Here is a 15,784-nt window from a genome sequence, read left to right on the forward strand (position 1 = left end):
ATTCTCAAGCACACACACATACACGCACATCAGACGTCACTGTAATATTTAGAAAATGATGCAAAGCACACTGTCACTCTTTAGCAATGAGCTTTTCTAATGTCCTTTTACAAGATAGCACTTTCTATTAAGATATTTACCTGTTTTTGAAGATTCAAATGATATTGGAAGTACTTTCATGAGGACGATTCAAATGTTGCTTTAGCAATTATTATTTTCTTATGTTGTTAGAACAGGGTTGAGTTGTTAGAACAGGGTTGAGTTAGTCAAAATCTCATGATTTTTACCAACTTACTAAATTGTAATCAGTGAAAAACTTTTCAAGCTTTGATCAAATCCCTTGTGTTGAGCAGTGACAGTTAATGGTTAAATTATTTTCCAATTCATCTCCTTTAAAAAAGCTCAAACACCCCAACCTTACACATTAAATTTCCAAAAATTACATAAAAAATTGAATAATTGATTGTTTTATTAATAAATTATTGATCTACATGCATTTTTACAGCTTTTAGGCACTGTCAATGAATGCTTTTTAGCATGTGGAAGCATGGCTTTGGCATGCTTTTAAGCATAGATCATTTGTGTATCTTGATTACATTTTTTAAACTTTTTTTTTTTTTTTTTTTTTACAGTGAAAAAAAAGGCCTATTACTTCAAAACATAAAGAACAGCAAAGTGTAAGAATTATTTTAACTGAACCAATGATTATGTGTCCAAGTGACTCAGCAACATCTTTTTGCCATAACAACAAAATACTCAGTTTTAAAAAATAAAGCATTCAGGTTTTTGTTTTTTTTCCTACAAAATATTGTATAAGTTAAACCTGAAAACTTACTGTCAGTGTTATGAAGAACAGCTACATAAACCTGCTTTACTCAGCACACAACTTACAAAACCTGGTTGGAGATCTAAAAATAGCTATGCCTCTATTCAGGATCTAATCTGAAAGCTGGGCAATAAGGCGCGTTGTGATGTTTGCCCCAGACGTTTCATTTTCAGAGTTAAGGCTTTCAATTAGCACAGACACTATTAATAATGCATGTGGATCCAGCACTTTCAGCTCTGACCTAATAATGCTTGATGCAGCTGTTTCCCTCTCTCAAGACCCCGAGGGCACTTAATGCCTAATGATGAGTCTGCCTCAGCAGACATATTACAACATACCCTTTGTTTATTGGTTATGAGAATCAAATGGATGTTTTAATGTTGTTGTTATGCTGTGGAGATGATGCCAAATGGCACAGCAGTGATCAGACATTTATGATGGTTATGTACTTCGCAAATGGAAAAACAATTACTTTTGCATCCTGGAAATAAACCATCTCTGAAAATCTCTCATTCTCAATTATTTCCCCAAATCATTTAATCTTTTAGTAAGTAAATAAGATTTTTTTCCTTCGCTAGCTGCTGGCCTTAACCAAACAAACTGGGGCAAAATTGCTGCTCAATTTGCAGCATAGGTTGATGTTTCCACTTCTGTTACTGAGATTATCACACAGTTGAGTGATTATTTCAGTTCCGACTGAGTGGAGGAACTGGGTCATTGTTCAGTCATTGATTCTGTCTTCAGTGGGTGATAGCGAGTTACTACACATATGAGCCAGTGGGTTGGTTTCCTTGCATAGCCATCAGCCCTGTGTGGGCAAAATCTGTAATCTTTACGTGTTTTGCTCATTTTTTCCATTATAGGAGATAATGGGAAATGTTCATCTCAATCAAGATGGCTCAAAGCTTTTCAAAATGCATTTAGTTTATCATATTTACAAGTTCAAAAGCATCATCATAACTGAAGACGATGTTGGAGGATAGAAAAGATATAAAGCAGGTGCAATTGAAAATATATTATAAAGCACAAGTTCAATTATGAATGACCTGACTCAGTGGCAGAGAACTGGCCTAACTAAGAGGTTCTTCTTCTATTATCTTAATTTTCTCATTCGCATTTAATCACTGCTACAGTTCACAAGGTTTAGGTCCCATTGGGTGGGTAACATCTAAATACATTTGGTGTTGCACATTTAGGTGTATTGCACATGAAGTCCAATAATATTTCTTTTAGAAAGATTCTCCATTTCACTGGTTTGCCTTCTGCTTTGATGTGCTTTCCACAGCAGTTTAATCCTAGTGCCTGTGTGCTTGTCATGTTTCATACTCAGTGGCGCTCTAATACAATTCCCAAGGGCTGAGAAGGCACCAAAAGACTATTTCTAGTTAGTTCACAGAGCTGTCTTGCTTATGTTTTGTAGTTTGAATGTCTTCACAATGTCACTTCACAAGCATGGGAAATATGCTTGAATGAAGTGCTTCCCACCTAACATAAAAAATTTGGTTTTGGATAGTTTTTTTTTTTAAACAAATGGGTCAGATTATATGCGTGCTCTTTAGATTATATGCGTGCTCTTTAGATTATATGTGTGTTCTTTAGATTATATGTGTGTTCTTTATAGATGATGAAGTTATTATAGTAGACTAAAGCGTGTGCAGTATGTATTTGGGAATCTGGATATACAGAGTGGCAGGTAGACAGTTGACCAAACAACAACGTTTTACCTGCATATTTACATCTTTATTTAACATTTTATTTCTTGAATGCCTTTCTTTTGCAAAAAACATCATAACTGAGTGACAGAAAAGAAACCGGAAAAGACTTGGACTGCCTTTGCTCGCTTTGATATTGTGTTTCTGAGACATACAAAGTACAGGTGCATCTTTTTATGGGCACTAACATGCAGGCATCATCCTTTTTTCTTTATTTTTATTCATAATGTTCTTCAGATTCTTTTTGCAAAGTTTATGTTCTTCATCACATATTTTCTTGATAAATTTCACTCATGCACTTTGTAAATAGGAGATGTTGGGTTTTACACCATTTTCTACCAGTACTGGAAATCCACAGAACTGAATAAATCATTGTGAAAAATGTTTGTGATGCACATATGTACATTCCCAAATACATTGAAAAGTTTTTCAGTTTTGTGAAATGCATGTGTTCACTCAATATAGGCAGTGAACAGTTCAATGAAGATTTAATATCAGAAACAAACAAAAATCAGTTTAAAGAAAAAACCTAACACTGCTAAGGGTTAATAAACAAGGTATTGGAAGCTGAGTTGTTTTAAACTGCTAAAATATTTATATGAGTTTTTTTGTGTGTTTTTTCATCATTGCAGCTCCTGTTGCAGCTGACACTGCACCACCGTCAGCACAAACACTGGATCCTATTATGCTGTTGACACGAGTTATCCCCATATCCACTCTCTGGCTGTGTAAAATGAAGAATATGGTGCATGGGATGCAAATATATGCAAACTGCATTTATTTTGAATTTTCAGTTATCTATAAACACTATGAGATCTGCAGACATTATCCCGGGAACTGGGGACAATAAGTCAAAACAATGAATAAGTCTACCTGGCTGTATTATTAGTTTTTAGACATTGAAAGATGGGTTATTAATTGGTGCAACACTTTTAAATGTAAGTGATATTACTGAAGATTTTTTTTTATTCATATTATAAAACACATTTTCCTCTCATTAAATTTCACATAGTCATTGTTAAAATGGACAAATGTGCAGTTGAAACACGACCAATAGAAGAGAGCTGCTGTAACATCCAATTATATGTGAATGAGTTTATGTCAGACAGGTAAAAAAAAATTAAACAATCATATATATGTCTACATACATACGTATGTCCACATATACATACTTACATGCATACCTTCATAGACATTAAACAATATCTATGTACAAAGTCAACAAGTCCAAAAAGGACTAGAAAGAAGTATGACTTATTTGTTTGTACCCATTGTCCAATGATTAATCTTTGTCTTTCCCCATGTCCCAACAGAGCATATATGCATACATATACATACACATACACACTTATACATACAAACACACACATTACATGTGTATATATATATATATATATATATATATATCTGTATGTATATACTCACTACATACCCACATCCACACACCAACTTATAAATAACACTTATACATTCTTACACATATACATGAATACACCTATACACTTAATCTCATACAACATATACATACATGTATACCTACACACACACATATACACACCTTGTGTAAGCGACTTATGGGTTTCGAAACTCACTGAAGGTTTTCATGTACAGTTTGGTTAGATCGAGATGACTTGATAATTTGGTCATCATGCAGAACATAGAAAAGCCTGTAAAATCTGGTATTTGCTGCCACCTGGTGGTCATTATGCAAAAACACAGCTGCCTGATGAACGCAACAAGCGCGTGCTCATCCCATGGCTCATTTGGTGTAGATTCAGGTAATTTGGTCACTAATTAATTGCTTTGATTAGCTGTAATTGGAGGACTGTTAAAGTTTAGCTAGCGTCGTGGGAGAGCAAATTAACTGAAGGTGGCGATTAAGTCTATAGTCTTTTGTCTGCTGTTTATTAATTCATGATGCCTCTACAGTGGCAGCCACATTAGGCTGACTTGCCGTCGCTTGACTGAGTGAGTTTTTGAGTGTGTTTAGTACGGTAGTGATTTAGTGGGTGAATGAGTGAATTAGCTCTGTGGGGTTTGTGTGACCTCTTGACTCATGTCAGAGGTTATAGCTAATGTGTCACATGCAGCTGGGGAGTGTAAGATTGTGCGAGTGAGCGCTGTGTACGTAGTGCAGGACTCGGGTCCCTCTCTGAGCAAAGATAATAGGTGCGTTTGTGTCTCTGGCGGTGATGATGTGCTTCATATGCCTTCTCTCCATGCCCAGTCTGGGTGCCAAGAGAGGGGCTTAAACCTGCGTCTGGAGATGGGAGCTGTGAGATCCCAGGGAGCGGATGCTTGGCACCGTGAAATAGGATTTGGGAAGGACCGAAGCAATGAAGCGAGAGAGAGAAAAGCAACTGCCAAGTCCTCTCTAAGGATTTGGTGGCCCCCTCCTCACCCCTTAAATATATTCCGCTTGGGCACGCACACACACACACGCATGTGTACATATGAAGGAGAGAAAGAGGGGGTTGTGGATGCAAAGGGACAGAAAAGAAAATAAGAGAGGGGAGCATAATAAGAGGAGCCGCATTTGTAGAAGTGCAGTCAGAGACAGTGACCTGAACATGTGTTTCTCACCGTAACCAACTCCTACAACTTTCTAATCCTGCCAGGATTTTACCAGGTGCTCCCTGCCCACCTGTGTATATGAGGGCCCCTATAGACTATGACATCTATGTGTTAGTTCCATGCATGTTCACCTTGTAGATTACTCTCTGTAAGTGACAGGACAGACAAGAAACAGTGTGGAGGTAGGAATTAGAAAAATAGTGGGGTGTGGCTTCTCATACAGCCGTCAAAGAAGGTGATTGATTTTCCACCCTGTGTTATCAAGCCCAGCAGCCACGAGGATCCTGTCCAACACACAGCTATCAGCAGCTCAATGCACTGAATATAGGCTTATCAAGTATCATCTGCCTGTCTCTTCATCACATGGTCAATTACTAATATCAACATAAATGGCTGTGTGCACACAAAACAGAGTAGAAAAAAAGTGGGAAAGCCAAGAAAGCTCTGTTTATCAGCAAGGGCCAAGGTTCAAGAAAAGGGAAATATCATTTATGAACACAAGTGCACATGTCGGAGGAACTCATTTGACTGGAAAGCAGAGTGGATGTGTCCAAACTGAAACTTACCATTAACAATTCTGACCCGAGGAAAAAAAAAGGCATTCAGATGTGGAATGTTTTTGCTGAAAGTGACGATATCAGTAAGTAGTGACTAAAATTTTAAAGGAAAAAAAAGTGGAACCTTGAGTTTCTGCCCCTTTTATCCTGCATTCACCTGTCTTTCTGAGTCTTACCTCTTGTTGCTTGCCCTCTCAAAACCCCTCTTGAATGATTTCCCTCTTTTTTTACTTCCAATTTTCTACAAAGGACTTGTGCAATTTTGCCATTACTCATATTATTGCTGGTGGCTGCAAACTGAGCCTTGGCTCTGTTCCTCAGGGGTAATTGGAAACTGCAGGTGTGAGAGGGCACATTAGCATACACAAGCCTTGCACAACATACTGCTTCAGCCCTAATGGCAGCATGAAAAATACATCTATCACGCTAATGCTGAAGAGATGGATGTGCGCTGCAGTTACACCACTGGGACAAGTCATAAAAATGTGATCGCCTGTGGTGTTAGTGAGCTCCAGCACTCTTTCCCCAAATTGTTTCTACACTATGTTTGTGTGAGGACCTGAGATGTGGCAAGAGAAAGTGGGCATCTCTGACTTACAGGGCATGATTAAGACACACTTACTTTAGAAAGAAGTTTGTTTTTGCTTTAAACAGATAATTCCAAAGTAACTAATCCTGACAGTACAATGCATCAAGCATAAGACATGGCAACCAGACCCCAAACTACAATTTCACTTCATTTTGGCTTTCCATTTAGATTTAGTGAAAAATGTATAAATAGCTGATCCAACCTCCGTTGATGGGAAGAATTATACAAAAATAAATGATCAAACATGTACTTCATTGTATAGATACAAATGTTGCATTAATGTATTTCACTTGAAATACAATTGCGAATAATGGATTTTCTAATACATAAGCTACATTTTTATTTAAACCTAACAAAGCAAGTGTAAAGTAGAAGCCAATTAAAAGAAAGATAGAAAGAAAGACAGAAAGAAAGAGAAAGAAAGAAAGAAAGAAAGAGAAAATTCAACTCTACTACCATGTGTATGCAAAATCTGTGGCAAGCTTATTTTGCCTTGGAGACTTGTTCATTGAATTATAAAACATCAGAAAAGCTTATGAAGATGATGATGACTATCAAGTACAAAAGAATATAAATGTCTTAAGTGTAAAGAATTTCAAATTGTCAAATGTAATTGCAGGATATTTGGTATATCTGTATGTCCAATGTTTTTGCTGCACTTTCCTGTCAAAAATGAGAAATTTAAAGTAGAGCAACCAGTTTTACTTAAGGAGGTGCAATAATGCCCCATTTGGACCTCCCGCTATGTGTACATAAGGGTCTGTGCCCCTTCAGCTTGATAACCATGTTAGATTGAAGGGGCATACAAGTTTGAATGCATTATAAGCACACACACTCATACACATAAATTTGCAATATTTCTTTGTTCTGTCTTCATTTTTCTTGTCTTAACGACAGACTTGTAACAGTTGTTAAACAGTGACATCCATTGAGTCTCAGACCCCCTGCTGAGCATATCTCAGTGCTGTCAAGGCTTCATGAACATAGAGCAGCCGTGACTCCACTTCTTCAGAAAGGCTGTAGTTACTCCACAGTGTCTGCATCAGAACATGCATGTAATGTAAATACAGACAATGCTAAAGTGAGACGAGGAAAAGTAAAGGGGATCAAAAGTGAGAAAAAATATGTACATTTGCAGTGACACAGTTTCATTTTGAACCGGAAAGCCATGCTTTATCTAAATGCATCATATCTCAGTAATGCTGTTTTGTATTGGTCATTTAAAGAAACCATATGATTATTTACTAGGGGTGGGTAAATCGAATCGAAAAATTGAATATCGGGATTTTTTGCTTCGCAATTTTAAGACTGATTTTTTTTTTTTTTTGTTGTTAAAAAAATCTTTTTTTTTCTTCATATAAATAAAAATAAGTTATTTGAACTTTTATGTCATTCTTATTGTTTTTATTGATCGTTTTACTTGTCTTCTTGGGCATTATAGCAGCAGAATGATGGTCTGGCTACTGTGTTGTTTTTTCCTCATTGAAAGCAAGAAAAATGACAAGCAAAAAAGAAGTTCTGTACTTTTTTTTGTTTTAATCTACAAAAATCAGCAATATTGAAGAATTGTGAGAATTGCAATTTAAATCAAATCGGCACCAAAAAATTGCAATCGCATCGAATCTGGACAAATGCATATCATCACAGCCCTATTATTTACATCTGATTTGACCGCTTATTATGGGAGTTTAATAGAAGTTCACATGTTAAACATTACATATTATTTTATATACTGTAAAGTGTTGCAGCACCTCCTTGTTACATCAGTCTGAAAGGCTCTGTTTTTCTCTCTTTCTTTAAGACCCTGTCTCCCCTAAATGGATAGCTTATTTGTCAAAAAAGATCACAAACAGCTGCTTGTAATTTCTCAGAGGTGTTCACTTACAATCAAGGTCATAGAGAACCAACTTGTCTTGCACAGAATTATGTTATTTTCTTCTTTTATTTGAGCATAACAAATGTAAAAGAATGCTTGTCATTTTTAACCATAACAAGGCTATTTTCTTGCTGATATCAATACCATTGCATCTCTAATATCAGTGTGTGAGTGCAGAGTAACAGACAGCTCAGTCACTTCGAAATACAGTTTCTAGGAAAACATGCAAGAAAGCTTTGAAGGGTGTTAGGGTAATTCCACGGATTTTAGGTTGAATTATGTCAGATATGGTTTGTATCTGCAGCAGGCAACTATCAGAGTGCTCTTAACCAGACTGAAATAATTTCTGATAATCTGTGTGGTTTGGGTTTCCACCACATGGCAAGTTTCTCTTCACTTTATTCAAATGTTGCTTAGTGTCTCATTGTTATTATTATTATTATTAATCTTATTACTAATCTTCTTCTTCTCCTCTTCTTCTTCTTAATAATAATAATAATAATAATAATAATAATAATAATAATAATAATAATAATAATAATAATAATGAAGTTTCCCTAATTTTTCCTCAGTTTGTTTCTGTTTGCCTTACATTCAGCTCTGCTAACTGTTGGCAAATTTTCTATGCAATTCACTTAACTACAGATGTCCTCTGCAAATACACTCAAGGAGCCTGGACTGTGTTGTCTATCTGATTTCCATAGCTCGTTTTATTTTTTTAAATGATCTAGAGTTTATGCTACTTTTCAGGTGTCTCAGAATTCTGAGTGGTCGAGAGTAGGTGACATTGTTGAAGGTTGGTTGCAGTTCCACTTGCACCCGCTCAGAAAAATGGATGTCTCTGAAAGGGTCAAAATGTTGAGCAAATTCCACATTAAATTTGGAAAATCACAAATCTATTGTAAATGCACCACGCAAACACCTATATAAACCATACATATTGTCTTGATGTGATTTTTTTTTTTTTTTTTTTTTTTTACATACAAACCTGCAGAAACAATGTAATTATCAGTAACAGCTCACTGCTGTTTCCACTATAAACTTAATGGCCAAAATATACAAAAAATACAACAAAGCCCTAGAAGTGGTACTGGGTGAAACCATCTATAAATTGGAACCTTGTGGTCCTCTGAAAATTACAAGTTTAGAGCTTGGTATTTGGGATTGTTTCATCATTTTTGGCCAAAATTATCTTGGAATTCCAAGTTCAGAGAACAACTGGAGCGCATGATACGTCCTCATGCTAGGATAACAGTTACTCAGAGAGTCACAGAAAGATTCATTCTCATAATTTAAAAAAAATTCAAACTTAAAAAAAATTGACTGTAGTTTTTACTTTAGTTTTTACTCTTTTTTTTCCACACACCACCCTTTGGCATCACACAGTTATTTAATTTGTCTATTTTCTTAAGCAAAGAAATCTTTACTGCTCCATGTCTTTTGTATGCCAAACCTTTACTGTCTCTATTTGAAAGTATGCTGATTAGCATTGTTTCTGTAAAGGCAGAGAACATTGTAGGTGTTTGTGGTTTTCCAGATGTTTCACTAATTTTAGTGTCTCAGACTGTAATGAACGAAAAGAACTGATTAGCAGTTGGACAAATTAGCTAAATTAGCACCATACAGCTACATGGGGAAATGTGGAGACAGAAAAGTTCCACTGTAAATATCCACAAGAGGCCTTTAACACTTTCGCCAAAGACCATGAATTTTTTTTAGGAGCTAAGGTAATATAGCATTTCATGTATTTTCAAATAAATATAGGGCATTGGTGATTTGCAGAACTGCAAGAAGAGCTTCCGCACCCACCGTCTGTTTCACACATGACCAGTTTGGGCATCATGATACACGAAGCTTAATTATCAATCACAATCATTTCAAAACAAAGGCCAAAACAAAGCGTCCAGGAAACATGTCTCAGGTAGATGTCTGGGATGCCATGATAGCAGGAGACAGGGTTCGGGAAGACACGAAGAGAAGGGCAGGATTCCTGGAGAACAGTCGGTGGGCTGCGCTGTTTACGGCTGGCGAGGAAGGGCACTCCTGAGCGACCAACAAGGCAAAGCCCCCAAGGGAGGACAACAAGAGACCCAGGGGCAAAAGAACAGTAACAGCCACAAGCCACTGGATACCCAAGGAGCAGCAATTCCCCACCGTGGGACACTGGAGTACTGGAGACAGGAGAAGTGGGTCTGTGCACAAGAGAAGGTGGTGTGAGGCAAGGCCTTCTGGTTCTTCAACTTGGCCTGGACATCAGAGCCGACCAAGCAGAGGCCAAAGAGCTGGATCAGCCTGGAGGTGTCCACTTTTCAGTCTGGACCTTTCAATCAACAACACTACAGGGGTGTGGTCTGGATCCGTGCCCAACAGCATGCCTACCAGCTGACGGGACATGATGCAGGTATAACCTGCTGGGTCCCTTGAAGGCCACTTCATTCTGTCACATGTGGAAAGGGCTGCAGGACCCAAGTACAGGCTAGAACCAGCTGGAGGCAGAAGGGCGATAGGAAATTATGTTAATCCAACTTGAACACAACAGAAAAAAGGACTAGACATGAACGAGATGAGACAAGATGAGACAAGACAAGATGAGACGAGACGAGACGAGACGCGACTTGACTTGACATGAATAGAATTGATGACAGGAGAGGCAACAATGAACTGGCAAATGTGAACTAAAACCAAATGGTAATACACACGGACAACATCGACAAGACACAGGTGGACTGAATGAGCAAAATGAAACCAGGTGTACAAATGAACAGAAGGTGGAAAGCTAAATAGAATATGTGAGGGAGGAAAACCACAAAACAGAAAACCAGAAGTAAAACAGAAACTACAAACCCCACAACAGAACCCCAAAACTGTAACAGATACAGACTGAAGAGTTCTACCATAATCATCGTTCACTTTGATTGACAGGTTTGTGATGTATAAACTTCTGACTTGTTCTATGACGTTCTGAAAATGTCAGAATGGTTCTGGTTTATTTTGGTGGTAAATTTAGATGAAATACGTATGTATTTATTTTGTAATACAGCTGCTGCGCTGCAGCTGACATTGGGTTGTAGCTTGAACTTTAGAACAATAAACTTACATCATTATGGAATCAAATTAAATGAAAAATACTTTTCTGATCCCAGGTGGAAATTCATTTGTAGAAAGACTTTTCTTTTTAGTTAAAGATGATAATGATTAACTACAAGATAATGATAATGCTTTGTTCTGGAGGGTGATGGCTGCTGGCAGGAATGATCTTGAGGCTTCAGGTGGAACACTGTTGTGTTGTCACGGTGATGTGTAGCAGGATGTGAGGAAGCAGTTTTCTTCAGCAGCTTAGAAAATTTTCTTTTCTGGAAAATCAGCTCAGGGTTATTTCCACAACTGAACCAGCCTTCTTGATTAATTTATCCAATCTGATGCTGCTACCCCAACAAATGGCTGCAAATCTGATATCACTTATTTCACTTATAGAGGATAAGCAACATTTTGGGGGGATGTTGAATGATCTAAGCTTCCTTAAAAATTATTGTCAGTTGCTTCTTGTAGATGACCTCTGTGTTGCATTTTATGTCTAGTGTGTTGTGCAGAAGAACTCCGAGGTACTTGTATACCTTCACCACCTCCACGTCTTCTCCCAAGATGTAAACAGTGTTTTGTTTATTTATGTAAAAATTGTGGGTTTAAAATGACTTATTAGGACATTTATTTTCCGACAAGTGAAGTCAACAACATCCATATGTAAGAGCCAAATTCCTTATCTTACATTTGATAATAATTTAGATAAAAGTCAAATTGGCAACATAAAAGATAAATGATTTCTTTATAGTTCTTAACGAAAACAATGCAGTGAATTAATACATAATTTAGTATAATTCTGAGTTTGAGCTCTGTTTAGCTAATGCTGCATTATGATACCATGGCTGATAAGGCTTTATTGGTGAGCTCAACCTATAGATGTTGGAAACAACTTTTTTCTTTTTTTTTTTCGCTTTTTACTATGACTCTGTAAAAATGTGAATTTCTTAATAAACCTTTTAAATGGTGGATTTGTTTCACTTGAATTTTGAAGACATGCTGCTAGACTGACTTTGAAACAGTGGTACAAAAGAGTGAACAGATTGCCACCACAAGTGTCCAAACGCTACCTAAAATATTAAAATCCTAAAAATCTTTGAATGTTTAATAATTTTGAGCATTCCTGTTTGTCCAAGAAATTGACAAAGGAAAACAGAAAAAAAAAAAACAATCTGAAAAACTCAATAGTTCTTTGGAAGTGGACATTTTGTCATTAATAACTTAAGAGAGTTGTAAAATAAACAGACATCTAAGGTTTGATAATGAGAATTTACTTCGTACAGAAGGACAACAGCATTGGTAAATGTGTTCTTTGGTTGGCCAGTAGAGTGTGTGTTTGGGAGGGCACTGCACAGCAGTTGCGGGGCACCCAAAGAAGTCTACTTCAGAAATGTTTCACAACCTCATGTTTTATACTGTGTTTCTTTGTGGAGCCATCTTTCAGTAATGTTTTTTGCTCTTGGTGAAGCCCACAGCTTTGTCATAAAACACTGTAAAGGTGTCAGAAAAATATGGCATAATACTTGTGAGGGTGTTGGTCTGTCTGTGTGATGAAACAACACTATGTCAGAAGAATTTTGTGCAGTCCATCACTTTCTGTTTTTAAAACGTAGAAGTATTCTGTGTTCCTGTGCCTTGCTTGCAGGAGGTCAGGATACTCCCGTGTTGACTGACTGTGAAGGATTATTATGGGATTAGGGGTGTCTCGGTTACCACGGTGAGATGATAATCACAGTGGCTGTCCTCTGATCTCTACAAGGATAGGAGTGTCAGTCAAACTGGAGACACTCAGAGATGAGAGGCAGCCCTGCGACTGTGAACATGTGTTGGGTGTTATTTCCAGACCAGGTGTTACATGTTGTTGATGTTTGGAGGGGAATCAGTTCTCAGATAATGGAAAATTAGGAAAAAAAAAGATTTCTTCCTCAGTATGCACAGCAGCAGATAACTGAATTTATGTTATATGGAAATAAAATATGGCCTTTGCCTCCCTCCTCGCCTCCAGATGGTCCCTGTGGAGAGAGGGTGATTATCTGGCCCATCTCAGCCGGGAACCTGAGAGTGTTGATGTTGGGTGGGCAGTGCAGTGCCACGCCAAGCCTCCTGTCCCCAGGAGCCTAAACACGATCCCCTTTACCTGCCCCCTGTCTCTGGTCCTCTACCTCCCTCCCACCTACACTCTATCACCGGCTAGACTTACTGCGAATCCCCCCTCCTCCTCATCCTCTCTCTGTCTCCACCCTGGGATAGACTTTCTTCCACCTGACAAGGCTTGGCCTGGATTACTGGAATACGTGGACAGGTGAGTCTACTAAGAAGGTGTCAAGTGCATGTTGGTGCTTCAGCGGGAAAAGCCAGAGTAATAAGGAGAGGTAGTTTGTTCTGCTTAGCAGCCTTTTAAGAGCAAAACAGGGAGCTGGCACTTTATGAATGTTGGGACGTTGGCAAAGGGTTCTGTTCCAAAGACCTCTTTAGTAATCCCATGAATAAATAAGATGAGGTCAGCGGCTCTGTTGATCAAATCGTCATTGTTTTGATTTTCAATCTTCTGCTCCTTCCTTTCTCTCGTCCCTGATCTAATCATCTTTCTTGTCCTGCCTGCTAATTAGGCCAGGTATTTGGTTTCCTTGCCATGTGTGATATGAGTTTATCAGAGCTGCCGGTCAGGCTGCAGGGGTCGGAGAACAGCGTTGTTGGACTGGACTGGAGACTGAGCCAGAGGAGAGAAGACAATAGCTAACAAATCGAGACTGAGAGATATCTTGTTTTCAAGCTCAATTATGCTGTTAAAACATATAACAGAATAATGAAGTACAACAGCAGTTATCTGTAACTGTTTCCTCATTACTATTACATTACCAATAAACTGATAAAAGTTTACATTTTGTTCAAGGTAACTAAATAAACGGTCTATTAACGCACCCACAGGCTTTTAAAAGTAACTGATCTGCAGTGAGCTTTTGTCTTTGAGAAGTCTCAGCTTAATGGTGTTTCCTTTCAAAGTAGGCATGCTCAATACATAATTTGGCAAGTGACATTTAACACAACAATGAGAAAACAAAAACAATGTTTATTGTAAAAAGAAATCAGACAGTTGATAGATAACACTGAAGCTTCACATTTCTTTCTTTTAATTACTTCAATTAATTGTTTTTTGATTAAGTCTACCTTCTATCTTATGAAGATAAAAGCTTTTAAATACAGTTATGAAACATAAATGTTTGCAACACATTTCATACAAACTGAGAAGTTAAATGTCTACAAAGTGAGGTTAAAGTGCAGATTATTTTAGAATGAACTGTTTTTAATTAACTAAAATTTGAAAAAGGTTAAAAAAAAACAACACAAACAAATTTTTTGTTAAAGCAGTAATTAAACAGCATGATTCAGATTGAAACTGTTGGCTTTGAATTTTTTACTTTAAATATTTATTCATGTTTTTAAATATCTTTTATAATTGAAATTATTCCCATGCCAACATTTTTCTTCTTTTATGCAGTTTGCTACATCAGATCCGAACAATCCCACTTTGAATTCTATCTGCTAACTTAACAGCAAATATGTAACACACAGTGTTTTAAAAATATTAATGCCTTTTATAGTTGTGATTTTGTATATTTTAAGTTTTTTTGAGACCGTAATGCGGCTTTTTAGATTGGTTTGAACTACAGAAAAGAACATGGGGAGATGAAAGTAGAAATGTGTTTATTTTATTTTGGTGCATAAATTATGTTTGAGCTTTAAATAGTAAAGGAATCCAAAATTTATGGGCAAAAAAAAAAGACAACTGTAGGGAATGTCCTTTGTCTCCCCTCTACCTTCATACATTACACCTCACAGCTGATGTAACAATATTATCTGTTTTAGTAGATTCATTCAAATATATATAATAATGAATAATAATAATTCTTTTTTTTTTTTCAAAAGCGCCTATCAAGACCCGCAAGGACACTTTACAACATTAAAAGTAAAATCACTATAAAGTAGGGCAATAAAGAATAAAAGTGACACACAAAAAAAGAAGGAAAACAGTAAGAAGGGATGAAAAGCAGGGTAAACATGCAATAGTGGGTAGTAAGTGCTAAGTAATGAGTTTTGAACAGGTTTTCTCATCCAGGCATTTTCTATGCTCCTTAATCCAATTCTGCGCCGTGGGGAAGCTGGAGTCTATCCCAGTAATCACTGGGCAAGAGGCAGGTTACACCCTGGACAGGTTGCCAGTCCATCACAAGGCCTGAACAGGGTTTCCTCCCTGTGTATATTTGAGAACGGTAACAACATTGGATATAATGAAATATCTTTAATACCTTTGTTTTACAAGCAGTAAAGCATAATGGTTTTTTTTTTCCCAGACATAAAGAAAATAAAGATTTAATGGTCAGTAATGGTCACATGATCAAAATTCCTTCTGCAATCCTAAAGTTGTCACAATCTCTAACATAAAAAACATTAATTAATAAATTTCTTTCCTTTGAGGACTTTTTTTTTCACTGACCAAAATATGCCGCAAGATCCTGCTATAGATTAAAATGTGAAAGCACGCTAAATACAAATGCCAAATAATTAAAATGC

The sequence above is a fragment of the Telmatherina bonti genome, assembly GCF_933228915.1.
Source record: "Telmatherina bonti genome assembly, chromosome: 15".
Classification (NCBI taxonomy): Eukaryota; Metazoa; Chordata; class Actinopteri; order Atheriniformes; family Telmatherinidae; genus Telmatherina; species Telmatherina bonti.